This window comes from Lissotriton vulgaris, chromosome 1_1, assembly GCF_964263255.1.
Source record: "Lissotriton vulgaris chromosome 1_1, aLisVul1.2, whole genome shotgun sequence".
Taxonomy (NCBI): Eukaryota; Metazoa; Chordata; class Amphibia; order Caudata; family Salamandridae; genus Lissotriton; species Lissotriton vulgaris.
The window spans coordinates 230,693,843-230,707,354 of record NC_141685.1 but is presented as its reverse complement, the minus strand read 5'-3'; the positions used below and the strand labels follow the sequence as shown (position 1 = coordinate 230,707,354).

At 36.7% G+C, this 13,512-nt stretch overlaps 14 non-coding genes across 14 annotated transcripts; all 14 read right to left on the bottom strand.

Moving 5' to 3' along the window:
- Positions 1 to 366: 366 nt before the first annotated feature.
- TRNAD-GUC (transfer RNA aspartic acid (anticodon GUC)) lies at positions 367 to 438 on the bottom strand. Its single transcript has one exon. It is a non-coding gene; the product is annotated as a tRNA-Asp (tRNA).
- Positions 439 to 1,766: 1,328 nt separating this feature from the next.
- Positions 1,767 to 1,838, bottom strand: TRNAD-GUC (transfer RNA aspartic acid (anticodon GUC)). The gene has a single exon. It is a non-coding gene; the product is annotated as a tRNA-Asp (tRNA).
- A 627-nt stretch (positions 1,839 to 2,465) lies between these two features.
- On the bottom strand, positions 2,466 to 2,537 carry TRNAD-GUC (transfer RNA aspartic acid (anticodon GUC)). Its single transcript has one exon. It is a non-coding gene; the product is annotated as a tRNA-Asp (tRNA).
- A 619-nt stretch (positions 2,538 to 3,156) lies between these two features.
- On the bottom strand, positions 3,157 to 3,228 carry TRNAD-GUC (transfer RNA aspartic acid (anticodon GUC)). The gene has a single exon. It is a non-coding gene; the product is annotated as a tRNA-Asp (tRNA).
- A 1,326-nt stretch (positions 3,229 to 4,554) lies between these two features.
- Positions 4,555 to 4,626, bottom strand: TRNAD-GUC (transfer RNA aspartic acid (anticodon GUC)). Its single transcript has one exon. It is a non-coding gene; the product is annotated as a tRNA-Asp (tRNA).
- A 627-nt stretch (positions 4,627 to 5,253) lies between these two features.
- TRNAD-GUC (transfer RNA aspartic acid (anticodon GUC)) lies at positions 5,254 to 5,325 on the bottom strand. The gene has a single exon. It is a non-coding gene; the product is annotated as a tRNA-Asp (tRNA).
- Positions 5,326 to 6,651: 1,326 nt separating this feature from the next.
- On the bottom strand, positions 6,652 to 6,723 carry TRNAD-GUC (transfer RNA aspartic acid (anticodon GUC)). The gene has a single exon. It is a non-coding gene; the product is annotated as a tRNA-Asp (tRNA).
- Positions 6,724 to 7,334: 611 nt separating this feature from the next.
- Positions 7,335 to 7,406, bottom strand: TRNAD-GUC (transfer RNA aspartic acid (anticodon GUC)). Its single transcript has one exon. It is a non-coding gene; the product is annotated as a tRNA-Asp (tRNA).
- A 627-nt stretch (positions 7,407 to 8,033) lies between these two features.
- Positions 8,034 to 8,105, bottom strand: TRNAD-GUC (transfer RNA aspartic acid (anticodon GUC)). Its single transcript has one exon. It is a non-coding gene; the product is annotated as a tRNA-Asp (tRNA).
- Positions 8,106 to 8,732: 627 nt separating this feature from the next.
- TRNAD-GUC (transfer RNA aspartic acid (anticodon GUC)) lies at positions 8,733 to 8,804 on the bottom strand. Its single transcript has one exon. It is a non-coding gene; the product is annotated as a tRNA-Asp (tRNA).
- Positions 8,805 to 10,116: 1,312 nt separating this feature from the next.
- On the bottom strand, positions 10,117 to 10,188 carry TRNAD-GUC (transfer RNA aspartic acid (anticodon GUC)). Its single transcript has one exon. It is a non-coding gene; the product is annotated as a tRNA-Asp (tRNA).
- Positions 10,189 to 10,815: 627 nt separating this feature from the next.
- Positions 10,816 to 10,887, bottom strand: TRNAD-GUC (transfer RNA aspartic acid (anticodon GUC)). Its single transcript has one exon. It is a non-coding gene; the product is annotated as a tRNA-Asp (tRNA).
- Positions 10,888 to 12,215: 1,328 nt separating this feature from the next.
- Positions 12,216 to 12,287, bottom strand: TRNAD-GUC (transfer RNA aspartic acid (anticodon GUC)). The gene has a single exon. It is a non-coding gene; the product is annotated as a tRNA-Asp (tRNA).
- A 627-nt stretch (positions 12,288 to 12,914) lies between these two features.
- TRNAD-GUC (transfer RNA aspartic acid (anticodon GUC)) lies at positions 12,915 to 12,986 on the bottom strand. Its single transcript has one exon. It is a non-coding gene; the product is annotated as a tRNA-Asp (tRNA).
- Positions 12,987 to 13,512: the final 526 nt, after the last annotated feature.

The following is a 13,512-nucleotide window of genomic DNA, read 5'->3' as shown; positions in this document are numbered from 1 at the left end:
TATATAATCAGCTCACTTTACCATTTGCAGCTTATAACTATTAGCCACCAGGGGTCACTACTAACCAAAAGCAGTCATTCTACTTGTAAATCGTGCCAATCGAGTGGAACAGCGGCCTAGGATTCACCACTGCTTCATCTCATTTTCCAACAGATTGTAGACGTAAATTGGTTTTGATGGTACGCCTGTGCATGCTGAAATATTCAGAGCATATTCTGAATTTCAGTTAACACATCAGTAAGCATTTTGGCCATCAGTGAATTCAACCTTTTTTCTCAATTGGAATAGGCAAGGATAATGACAGATATATTTTACAATGTTAGAAAGTACATCATTTTATTTAATTGTGTGAATAAAAGGAATCTCCTCCCCGTCGGGGAATTGAACCCCGGTCTCCCGCGTGACAGGCGGGGATACTGACCACTATACTAACGAGGACTTATTGGCTTCAGTTAAACAGTGCTCATCTCCCTGGGGTTAAGGCATGCCCTCGATCAATTCTCAGTATTGTAATAGGCAGAATTGCTGCTTTTGGTTAGGACAAGTAATCTTTTTTCCTAAATTATTACAATACAGAAATTCCTAGCCAAAAACAATTAGTTTTATGAAGAAATTATTTCATTGAAATAAATATCTATCGATCTGTCTATCTAGCTATCTTTCTATTCATCAATATATATATTTATATATATATATATATATATAATCAGCTCACTTTACCATTTGCAGCTTATAACTATTAGCCACCAGGGGTCACTACTAACCAAAAGCAGTCATTCTACTTGTAAATCGTGCCAATCGAGTGGAACAGCGGCCTAGGATTCACCACTGCTTCATCTCATTTTCCAACAGATTGTAGACGTAAATTGGTTTTGATGGTACGCCTGTGCATGCTGAAATATTCAGAGCATATTCTGAATTTCAGTTAACACATCAGTAAGCATTTTGGCCATCAGTGAATTCAACCTTTTTTCTCAATCGGAATAGGCAAGGATAATGACAGATATATTTTACAATGTTAGAAAGTACATCATTTTATTTAATTGTGTGAATAAAAGGAATCTCCTCCCCGTCGGGGAATTGAACCCCGGTCTCCCACGTGACAGGCGGGGATACTGACCACTATACTAACGAGGACTTATTGGCTTCAGTTAAACAGTGCTCACCTCCCTGGGGTTAAGGCATGCCCTCGATCAATTCTCAGTATTGTAATAGGCAGAATTGCTGCTTTTGGTTAGGACAAGTAATCTTTTTTCCTAAATTATTACAATACAGAAATTCCTAGCCAAAAACAATTAGTTTTATGAAGAAATTATTTCATTGAAATAAATATCTATCGATCTGTCTATCTAGCTATCTTTCTATTCATCAATATATATATTTATATATATATATATATATATATAATCAGCTCACTTTACCATTTGCAGCTTATAACTATTAGCCACCAGGGGTCACTACTAACCAAAAGCAGTCATTCTACTTGTAAATCGTGCCAATCGAGTGGAACAGCGGCCTAGGATTCACCACTGCTTCATCTCATTTTCCAACAGATTGTAGACGTAAATTGGTTTTGATGGTACGCCTGTGCATGCTGAAATATTCAGAGCATATTCTGAATTTCAGTTAACACATCAGTAAGCATTTTGGCCATCAGTGAATTCAACCTTTTTTCTCAATCGGAATAGGCAAGGATAATGACAGATATATTTTACAATGTTAGAAAGTACATCATTTTATTTAATTGTGTGAATAAAAGGAATCTCCTCCCCGTCGGGGAATTGAACCCCGGTCTCCCGCGTGACAGGCGGGGATACTGACCACTATACTAACGAGGACTTATTGGCTTCAGTTAAACAGTGCTCACCTCCCTGGGGTTAAGGCATGCCCTCGATCAATTCTCAGTATTGTAATAGGCAGAATTGCTGCTTTTGGTTAGGACAAGTAATCTTTTTTCCTAAATTATTACAATACAGAAATTCCTAGCCAAAAACAATTAGTTTTATGAAGAAATTATTTCATTGAAATAAATATCTATCGATCTGTCTATCTAGCTATCTTTCTATTCATCAATATATATATTTATATATATATATATATATATAATCAGCTCACTTTACCATTTGCAGCTTATAACTATTAGCCACCAGGGGTCACTACTAACCAAAAGCAGTCATTCTACTTGTAAATCGTGCCAATCGAGTGGAACAGCGGCCTAGGATTCACCACTGCTTCATCTCATTTTCCAACAGATTGTAGACGTAAATTGGTTTTGATGGTACGCCTGTGCATGCTGAAATATTCAGAGCATATTCTGAATTTCAGTTAACACATCAGTAAGCATTTTGGCCATCAGTGAATTCAACCTTTTTTCTCAATCGGAATAGGCAAGGATAATGACAGATATATTTTACAATGTTAGAAAGTACATCATTTTATTTAATTGTGTGAATAAAAGGAATCTCCTCCCCGTCGGGGAATTGAACCCCGGTCTCCCGCGTGACAGGCGGGGATACTGACCACTATACTAACGAGGACTTATTGGCTTCAGTTAAACAGTGCTCACCTCCCTGGGGTTAAGGCATGCCCTCGATCAATTCTCAGTATTGTAATAGGCAGAATTGCTGCTTTTGGTTAGGACAAGTAATCTTTTTTCCTAAATTATTACAATACAGAAATTCCTAGCCAAAAACAATTAGTTTTATGAAGAAATTATTTCATTGAAATAAATATCTATCGATCTGTCTATCTAGCTATCTTTCTATTCATCAATATATATATTTATATATATATATAATCAGCTCACTTTACCATTTGCAGCTTATAACTATTAGCCACCAGGGGTCACTACTAACCAAAAGCAGTCATTCTACTTGTAAATCGTGCCAATCGAGTGGAACAGCGGCCTAGGATTCACCACTGCTTCATCTCATTTTCCAACAGATTGTAGACGTAAATTGGTTTTGATGGTACGCCTGTGCATGCTGAAATATTCAGAGCATATTCTGAATTTCAGTTAACACATCAGTAAGCATTTTGGCCATCAGTGAATTCAACCTTTTTTCTCAATCGGAATAGGCAAGGATAATGACAGATATATTTTACAATGTTAGAAAGTACATCATTTTATTTAATTGTGTGAATAAAAGGAATCTCCTCCCCGTCGGGGAATTGAACCCCGGTCTCCCGCGTGACAGGCGGGGATACTGACCACTATACTAACGAGGACTTATTGGCTTCAGTTAAACAGTGCTCATCTCCCTGGGGTTAAGGCATGCCCTCGATCAATTCTCAGTATTGTAATAGGCAGAATTGCTGCTTTTGGTTAGGACAAGTAATCTTTTTTCCTAAATTATTACAATACAGAAATTCCTAGCCAAAAACAATTAGTTTTATGAAGAAATTATTTCATTGAAATAAATATCTATCGATCTGTCTATCTAGCTATCTTTCTATTCATCAATATATATATTTATATATATATATATATATATAATCAGCTCACTTTACCATTTGCAGCTTATAACTATTAGCCACCAGGGGTCACTACTAACCAAAAGCAGTCATTCTACTTGTAAATCGTGCCAATCGAGTGGAACAGCGGCCTAGGATTCACCACTGCTTCATCTCATTTTCCAACAGATTGTAGACGTAAATTGGTTTTGATGGTACGCCTGTGCATGCTGAAATATTCAGAGCATATTCTGAATTTCAGTTAACACATCAGTAAGCATTTTGGCCATCAGTGAATTCAACCTTTTTTCTCAATCGGAATAGGCAAGGATAATGACAGATATATTTTACAATGTTAGAAAGTACATCATTTTATTTAATTGTGTGAATAAAAGGAATCTCCTCCCCGTCGGGAAATTGAACCCCGGTCTCCCGCGTGACAGGCGGGGATACTGACCACTATACTAACGAGGACTTATTGGCTTCAGTTAAACAGTGCTCACCTCCCTGGGGTTAAGGCATGCCCTCGATCAATTCTCAGTATTGTAATAGGCAGAATTGCTGCTTTTGGTTAGGACAAGTAATCTTTTTTCCTAAATTATTACAATACAGAAATTCCTAGCCAAAAACAATTAGTTTTATGAAGAAATTATTTCATTGAAATAAATATCTATCGATCTGTCTATCTAGCTATCTTTCTATTCATCAATATATATATTTATATATATATATATATATATAATCAGCTCACTTTACCATTTGCAGCTTATAACTATTAGCCACCAGGGGTCACTACTAACCAAAAGCAGTCATTCTACTTGTAAATCGTGCCAATCGAGTGGAACAGCGGCCTAGGATTCACCACTGCTTCATCTCATTTTCCAACAGATTGTAGACGTAAATTGGTTTTGATGGTACGCCTGTGCATGCTGAAATATTCAGAGCATATTCTGAATTTCAGTTAACACATCAGTAAGCATTTTGGCCATCAGTGAATTCAACCTTTTTTCTCAATCGGAATAGGCAAGGATAATGACAGATATATTTTACAATGTTAGAAAGTACATCATTTTATTTAATTGTGTGAATAAAAGGAATCTCCTCCCCGTCGGGGAATTGAACCCCGGTCTCCCGCGTGACAGGCGGGGATACTGACCACTATACTAACGAGGACTTATTGGCTTCAGTTAAACAGTGCTCATCTCCCTGGGGTTAAGGCATGCCCTCGATCAATTCTCAGTATTGTAATAGGCAGAATTGCTGCTTTTGGTTAGGACAAGTAATCTTTTTTCCTAAATTATTACAATACAGAAATTCCTAGCCAAAAACAATTAGTTTTATGAAGAAATTATTTCATTGAAATAAATATCTATCGATCTGTCTATCTAGCTATCTTTCTATTCATCAATATATATATTTATATATATATATATATATATAATCAGCTCACTTTACCATTTGCAGCTTATAACTATTAGCCACCAGGGGTCACTACTAACCAAAAGCAGTCATTCTACTTGTAAATCGTGCCAATCGAGTGGAACAGCGGCCTAGGATTCACCACTGCTTCATCTCATTTTCCAACAGATTGTAGACGTAAATTGGTTTTGATGGTACGCCTGTGCATGCTGAAATATTCAGAGCATATTCTGAATTTCAGTTAACACATCAGTAAGCATTTTGGCCATCAGTGAATTCAACCTTTTTTCTCAATCGGAATAGGCAAGGATAATGACAGATATATTTTACAATGTTAGAAAGTACATCATTTTATTTAATTGTGTGAATAAAAGGAATCTCCTCCCCGTCGGGGAATTGAACCCCGGTCTCCCGCGTGACAGGCGGGGATACTGACCACTATACTAACGAGGACTTATTGGCTTCAGTTAAACAGTGCTCACCTCCCTGGGGTTAAGGCATGCCCTCGATCAATTCTCAGTATTGTAATAGGCAGAATTGCTGCTTTTGGTTAGGACAAGTAATCTTTTTTCCTAAATTATTACAATACAGAAATTCCTAGCCAAAAACAATTAGTTTTATGAAGAAATTATTTCATTGAAATAAATATCTATCGATCTGTCTATCTAGCTATCTTTCTATTCATCAATATATATATTTATATATATATATATATATATAATCAGCTCACTTTACCATTTGCAGCTTATAACTATTAGCCACCAGGGGTCACTACTAACCAAAAGCAGTCATTCTACTTGTAAATCGTGCCAATCGAGTGGAACAGCGGCCTAGGATTCACCACTGCTTCATCTCATTTTCCAACAGATTGTAGACGTAAATTGGTTTTGATGGTACGCCTGTGCATGCTGAAATATTCAGAGCATATTCTGAATTTCAGTTAACACATCAGTAAGCATTTTGGCCATCAGTGAATTCAACCTTTTTTCTCAATCGGAATAGGCAAGGATAATGACAGATATATTTTACAATGTTAGAAAGTACATCATTTTATTTAATTGTGTGAATAAAAGGAATCTCCTCCCCGTCGGGAAATTGAACCCCGGTCTCCCGCGTGACAGGCGGGGATACTGACCACTATACTAACGAGGACTTATTGGCTTCAGTTAAACAGTGCTCACCTCCCTGGGGTTAAGGCATGCCCTCGATCAATTCTCAGTATTGTAATAGGCAGAATTGCTGCTTTTGGTTAGGACAAGTAATCTTTTTTCCTAAATTATTACAATACAGAAATTCCTAGCCAAAAACAATTAGTTTTATGAAGAAATTATTTCATTGAAATAAATATCTATCGATCTGTCTATCTAGCTATCTTTCTATTCATCAATATATATATTTATATATATATATATATATATAATCAGCTCACTTTACCATTTGCAGCTTATAACTATTAGCCACCAGGGGTCACTACTAACCAAAAGCAGTCATTCTACTTGTAAATCGTGCCAATCGAGTGGAACAGCGGCCTAGGATTCACCACTGCTTCATCTCATTTTCCAACAGATTGTAGACGTAAATTGGTTTTGATGGTACGCCTGTGCATGCTGAAATATTCAGAGCATATTCTGAATTTCAGTTAACACATCAGTAAGCATTTTGGCCATCAGTGAATTCAACCTTTTTTCTCAATCGGAATAGGCAAGGATAATGACAGATATATTTTACAATGTTAGAAAGTACATCATTTTATTTAATTGTGTGAATAAAAGGAATCTCCTCCCCGTCGGGGAATTGAACCCCGGTCTCCCGCGTGACAGGCGGGGATACTGACCACTATACTAACGAGGACTTATTGGCTTCAGTTAAACAGTGCTCACCTCCCTGGGGTTAAGGCATGCCCTCGATCAATTCTCAGTATTGTAATAGGCAGAATTGCTGCTTTTGGTTAGGACAAGTAATCTTTTTTCCTAAATTATTACAATACAGAAATTCCTAGCCAAAAACAATTAGTTTTATGAAGAAATTATTTCATTGAAATAAATATCTATCGATCTGTCTATCTAGCTATCTTTCTATTCATCAATATATATATTTATATAATCAGCTCACTTTACCATTTGCAGCTTATAACTATTAGCCACCAGGGGTCACTACTAACCAAAAGCAGTCATTCTACTTGTAAATCGTGCCAATCGAGTGGAACAGCGGCCTAGGATTCACCACTGCTTCATCTCATTTTCCAACAGATTGTAGACGTAAATTGGTTTTGATGGTACGCCTGTGCATGCTGAAATATTCAGAGCATATTCTGAATTTCAGTTAACACATCAGTAAGCATTTTGGCCATCAGTGAATTCAACCTTTTTTCTCAATCGGAATAGGCAAGGATAATGACAGATATATTTTACAATGTTAGAAAGTACATCATTTTATTTAATTGTGTGAATAAAAGGAATCTCCTCCCCGTCGGGGAATTGAACCCCGGTCTCCCGCGTGACAGGCGGGGATACTGACCACTATACTAACGAGGACTTATTGGCTTCAGTTAAACAGTGCTCACCTCCCTGGGGTTAAGGCATGCCCTCGATCAATTCTCAGTATTGTAATAGGCAGAATTGCTGCTTTTGGTTAGGACAAGTAATCTTTTTTCCTAAATTATTACAATACAGAAATTCCTAGCCAAAAACAATTAGTTTTATGAAGAAATTATTTCATTGAAATAAATATCTATCGATCTGTCTATCTAGCTATCTTTCTATTCATCAATATATATATTTATATAAATATATATATATATAATCAGCTCACTTTACCATTTGCAGCTTATAACTATTAGCCACCAGGGGTCACTACTAACCAAAAGCAGTCATTCTACTTGTAAATCGTGCCAATCGAGTGGAACAGCGGCCTAGGATTCACCACTGCTTCATCTCATTTTCCAACAGATTGTAGACGTAAATTGGTTTTGATGGTACGCCTGTGCATGCTGAAATATTCAGAGCATATTCTGAATTTCAGTTAACACATCAGTAAGCATTTTGGCCATCAGTGAATTCAACCTTTTTTCTCAATCGGAATAGGCAAGGATAATGACAGATATATTTTACAATGTTAGAAAGTACATCATTTTATTTAATTGTGTGAATAAAAGGAATCTCCTCCCCGTCGGGGAATTGAACCCCGGTCTCCCGCGTGACAGGCGGGGATACTGACCACTATACTAACGAGGACTTATTGGCTTCAGTTAAACAGTGCTCACCTCCCTGGGGTTAAGGCATGCCCTCGATCAATTCTCAGTATTGTAATAGGCAGAATTGCTGCTTTTGGTTAGGACAAGTAATCTTTTTTCCTAAATTATTACAATACAGAAATTCCTAGCCAAAAACAATTAGTTTTATGAAGAAATTATTTCATTGAAATAAATATCTATCGATCTGTCTATCTAGCTATCTTTCTATTCATCAATATATATATTTATATAAATATATATATATATAATCAGCTCACTTTACCATTTGCAGCTTATAACTATTAGCCACCAGGGGTCACTACTAACCAAAAGCAGTCATTCTACTTGTAAATCGTGCCAATCGAGTGGAACAGCGGCCTAGGATTCACCACTGCTTCATCTCATTTTCCAACAGATTGTAGACGTAAATTGGTTTTGATGGTACGCCTGTGCATGCTGAAATATTCAGAGCATATTCTGAATTTCAGTTAACACATCAGTAAGCATTTTGGCCATCAGTGAATTCAACCTTTTTTCTCAATCGGAATAGGCAAGGATAATGACAGATATATTTTACAATGTTAGAAAGTACATCATTTTATTTAATTGTGTGAATAAAAGGAATCTCCTCCCCGTCGGGGAATTGAACCCCGGTCTCCCGCGTGACAGGCGGGGATACTGACCACTATACTAACGAGGACTTATTGGCTTCAGTTAAACAGTGCTCACCTCCCTGGGGTTAAGGCATGCCCTCGATCAATTCTCAGTATTGTAATAGGCAGAATTGCTGCTTTTGGTTAGGACAAGTAATCTTTTTTCCTAAATTATTACAATACAGAAATTCCTAGCCAAAAACAATTAGTTTTATGAAGAAATTATTTCATTGAAATAAATATCTATCGATCTGTCTATCTAGCTATCTTTCTATTCATCAATATATATATTTATATATATATATATATATATAATCAGCTCACTTTACCATTTGCAGCTTATAACTATTAGCCACCAGGGGTCACTACTAACCAAAAGCAGTCATTCTACTTGTAAATCGTGCCAATCGAGTGGAACAGCGGCCTAGGATTCACCACTGCTTCATCTCATTTTCCAACAGATTGTAGACGTAAATTGGTTTTGATGGTACGCCTGTGCATGCTGAAATATTCAGAGCATATTCTGAATTTCAGTTAACACATCAGTAAGCATTTTGGCCATCAGTGAATTCAACCTTTTTTCTCAATCGGAATAGGCAAGGATAATGACAGATATATTTTACAATGTTAGAAAGTACATCATTTTATTTAATTGTGTGAATAAAAGGAATCTCCTCCCCGTCTGGGAATTGAACCCCGGTCTCCCGCGTGACAGGCGGGGATACTGACCACTATACTAACGAGGACTTATTGGCTTCAGTTAAACAGTGCTCACCTCCCTGGGGTTAAGGCATGCCCTCGATCAATTCTCAGTATTGTAATAGGCAGAATTGCTGCTTTTGGTTAGGACAAGTAATCTTTTTTCCTAAATTATTACAATACAGAAATTCCTAGCCAAAAACAATTAGTTTTATGAAGAAATTATTTCATTGAAATAAATATCTATCGATCTGTCTATCTAGCTATCTTTCTATTCATCAATATATATATATATATATAATCAGCTCACTTTACCATTTGCAGCTTATAACTATTAGCCACCAGGGGTCACTACTAACCAAAAGCAGTCATTCTACTTGTAAATCGTGCCAATCGAGTGGAACAGCGGCCTAGGATTCACCACTGCTTCATCTCATTTTCCAACAGATTGTAGACGTAAATTGGTTTTGATGGTACGCCTGTGCATGCTGAAATATTCAGAGCATATTCTGAATTTCAGTTAACACATCAGTAAGCATTTTGGCCATCAGTGAATTCAACCTTTTTTCTCAATCGGAATAGGCAAGGATAATGACAGATATATTTTACAATGTTAGAAAGTACATCATTTTATTTAATTGTGTGAATAAAAGGAATCTCCTCCCCGTCGGGGAATTGAACCCCGGTCTCCCGCGTGACAGGCGGGGATACTGACCACTATACTAACGAGGACTTATTGGCTTCAGTTAAACAGTGCTCACCTCCCTGGGGTTAAGGCATGCCCTCGATCAATTCTCAGTATTGTAATAGGCAGAATTGCTGCTTTTGGTTAGGACAAGTAATCTTTTTTCCTAAATTATTACAATACAGAAATTCCTAGCCAAAAACAATTAGTTTTATGAAGAAATTATTTCATTGAAATAAATATCTATCGATCTGTCTATCTAGCTATCTTTCTATTCATCAATATATATATTTATATAAATATATATATATATAATCAGCTCACTTTACCATTTGCAGCTTATAACTATTAGCCACCAGGGGTCACTACTAACCAAAAGCAGTCATTCTACTTGTAAATCGTGCCAATCGAGTGGAACAGCGGCCTAGGATTCACCACTGCTTCATCTCATTTTCCAACAGATTGTAGACGTAAATTGGTTTTGATGGTACGCCTGTGCATGCTGAAATATTCAGAGCATATTCTGAATTTCAGTTAACACATCAGTAAGCATTTTGGCCATCAGTGAATTCAACCTTTTTTCTCAATCGGAATAGGCAAGGATAATGACAGATATATTTTACAATGTTAGAAAGTACATCATTTTATTTAATTGTGTGAATAAAAGGAATCTCCTCCCCGTCGGGGAATTGAACCCCGGTCTCCCGCGTGACAGGCGGGGATACTGACCACTATACTAACGAGGACTTATTGGCTTCAGTTAAACAGTGCTCACCTCCCTGGGGTTAAGGCATGCCCTCGATCAATTCTCAGTATTGTAATAGGCAGAATTGCTGCTTTTGGTTAGGACAAGTAATCTTTTTTCCTAAATTATTACAATACAGAAATTCCTAGCCAAAAACAATTAGTTTTATGAAGAAATTATTTCATTGAAATAAATATCTATCGATCTGTCTATCTAGCTATCTTTCTATTCATCAATATATATATTTATATAAATATATATATATATAATCAGCTCACTTTACCATTTGCAGCTTATAACTATTAGCCACCAGGGGTCACTACTAACCAAAAGCAGTCATTCTACTTGTAAATCGTGCCAATCGAGTGGAACAGCGGCCTAGGATTCACCACTGCTTCATCTCATTTTCCAACAGATTGTAGACGTAAATTGGTTTTGATGGTACGCCTGTGCATGCTGAAATATTCAGAGCATATTCTGAATTTCAGTTAACACATCAGTAAGCATTTTGGCCATCAGTGAATTCAACCTTTTTTCTCAATCGGAATAGGCAAGGATAATGACAGATATATTTTACAATGTTAGAAAGTACATCATTTTATTTAATTGTGTGAATAAAAGGAATCTCCTCCCCGTCGGGGAATTGAACCCCGGTCTCCCACGTGACAGGCGGGGATACTGACCACTATACTAACGAGGACTTATTGGCTTCAGTTAAACAGTGCTCACCTCCCTGGGGTTAAGGCATGCCCTCGATCAATTCTCAGTATTGTAATAGGCAGAATTGCTGCTTTTGGTTAGGACAAGTAATCTTTTTTCCTAAATTATTACAATACAGAAATTCCTAGCCAAAAACAATTAGTTTTATGAAGAAATTATTTCATTGAAATAAATATCTATCGATCTGTCTATCTAGCTATCTTTCTATTCATCAATATATATATTTATATATATATATATATATATATAATCAGCTCACTTTACCATTTGCAGCTTATAACTATTAGCCACCAGGGGTCACTACTAACCAAAAGCAGTCATTCTACTTGTAAATCGTGCCAATCGAGTGGAACAGCGGCCTAGGATTCACCACTGCTTCATCTCATTTTCCAACAGATTGTAGACGTAAATTGGTTTTGATGGTACGCCTGTGCATGCTGAAATATTCAGAGCATATTCTGAATTTCAGTTAACACATCAGTAAGCATTTTGGCCATCAGTGAATTCAACCTTTTTTCTCAATCGGAATAGGCAAGGATAATGACAGATATATTTTACAATGTTAGAAAGTACATCATTTTATTTAATTGTGTGAATAAAAGGAATCTCCTCCCCGTCGGGGAATTGAACCCCGGTCTCCCGCGTGACAGGCGGGGATACTGACCACTATACTAACGAGGACTTATTGGCTTCAGTTAAACAGTGCTCACCTCCCTGGGGTTAAGGCATGCCCTCGATCAATTCTCAGTATTGTAATAGGCAGAATTGCTGCTTTTGGTTAGGACAAGTAATCTTTTTTCCTAAATTATTACAATACAGAAATTCCTAGCCAAAAACAATTAGTTTTATGAAGAAATTATTTCATTGAAATAAATATCTATCGATCTGTCTATCTAGCTATCTTTCTATTCATCAATATATATATTTATATATATATATATATATATAATCAGCTCACTTTACCATTTGCAGCTTATAACTATTAGCCACCAGGGGTCACTACTAACCAAAAGCAGTCATTCTACTTGTAAATCGTGCCAATCGAGTGGAACAGCGGCCTAGGATTCACCACTGCTTCATCTCATTTTCCAACAGATTGTAGACGTAAATTGGTTTTGATGGTACGCCTGTGCATGCTGAAATATTCAGAGCATATTCTGAATTTCAGTTAACACATCAGTAAGCATTTTGGCCATCAGTGAATTCAACCTTTTTTCTCAATCGGAATAGGCAAGGATAATGACAGATATATTTTACAATGTTAGAAAGTACATCATTTTATTTAATTGTGTGAATAAAAGGAATCTCCTCCCCGTCGGGGAATTGAACCCCGGTCTCCCGCGTGACAGGCGGGGATACTGACCACTATACTAACGAGGACTTATTGGCTTCAGTTAAACAGTGCTCACCTCCCTGGGGTTAAGGCATGCCCTCGATCAATTCTCAGTATTGTAATAGGCAGAATTGCTGCTTTTGGTTAGGACAAGTAATCTTTTTTCCTAAATTATTACAATACAGAAATTCCTAGCCAAAAACAATTAGTTTTATGAAGAAATTATTTCATTGAAATAAATATCTATCGATCTGTCTATCTAGCTATCTTTCTATTCATCAATATATATATTTATATAAATATATATATATATAATCAGCTCACTTTACCATTTGCAGCTTATAACTATTAGCCACCAGGGGTCACTACTAACCAAAAGCAGTCATTCTACTTGTAAATCGTGCCAATCGAGTGGAACAGCGGCCTAGGATTCACCACTGCTTCATCTCATTTTCCAACAGATTGTAGACGTAAATTGGTTTTGATGGTACGCCTGTGCATGCTGAAATATTCAGAGCATATTCTGAATTTCAGTTAACACATCAGTAAGCATTTTGGCCATCAGTGAATTCA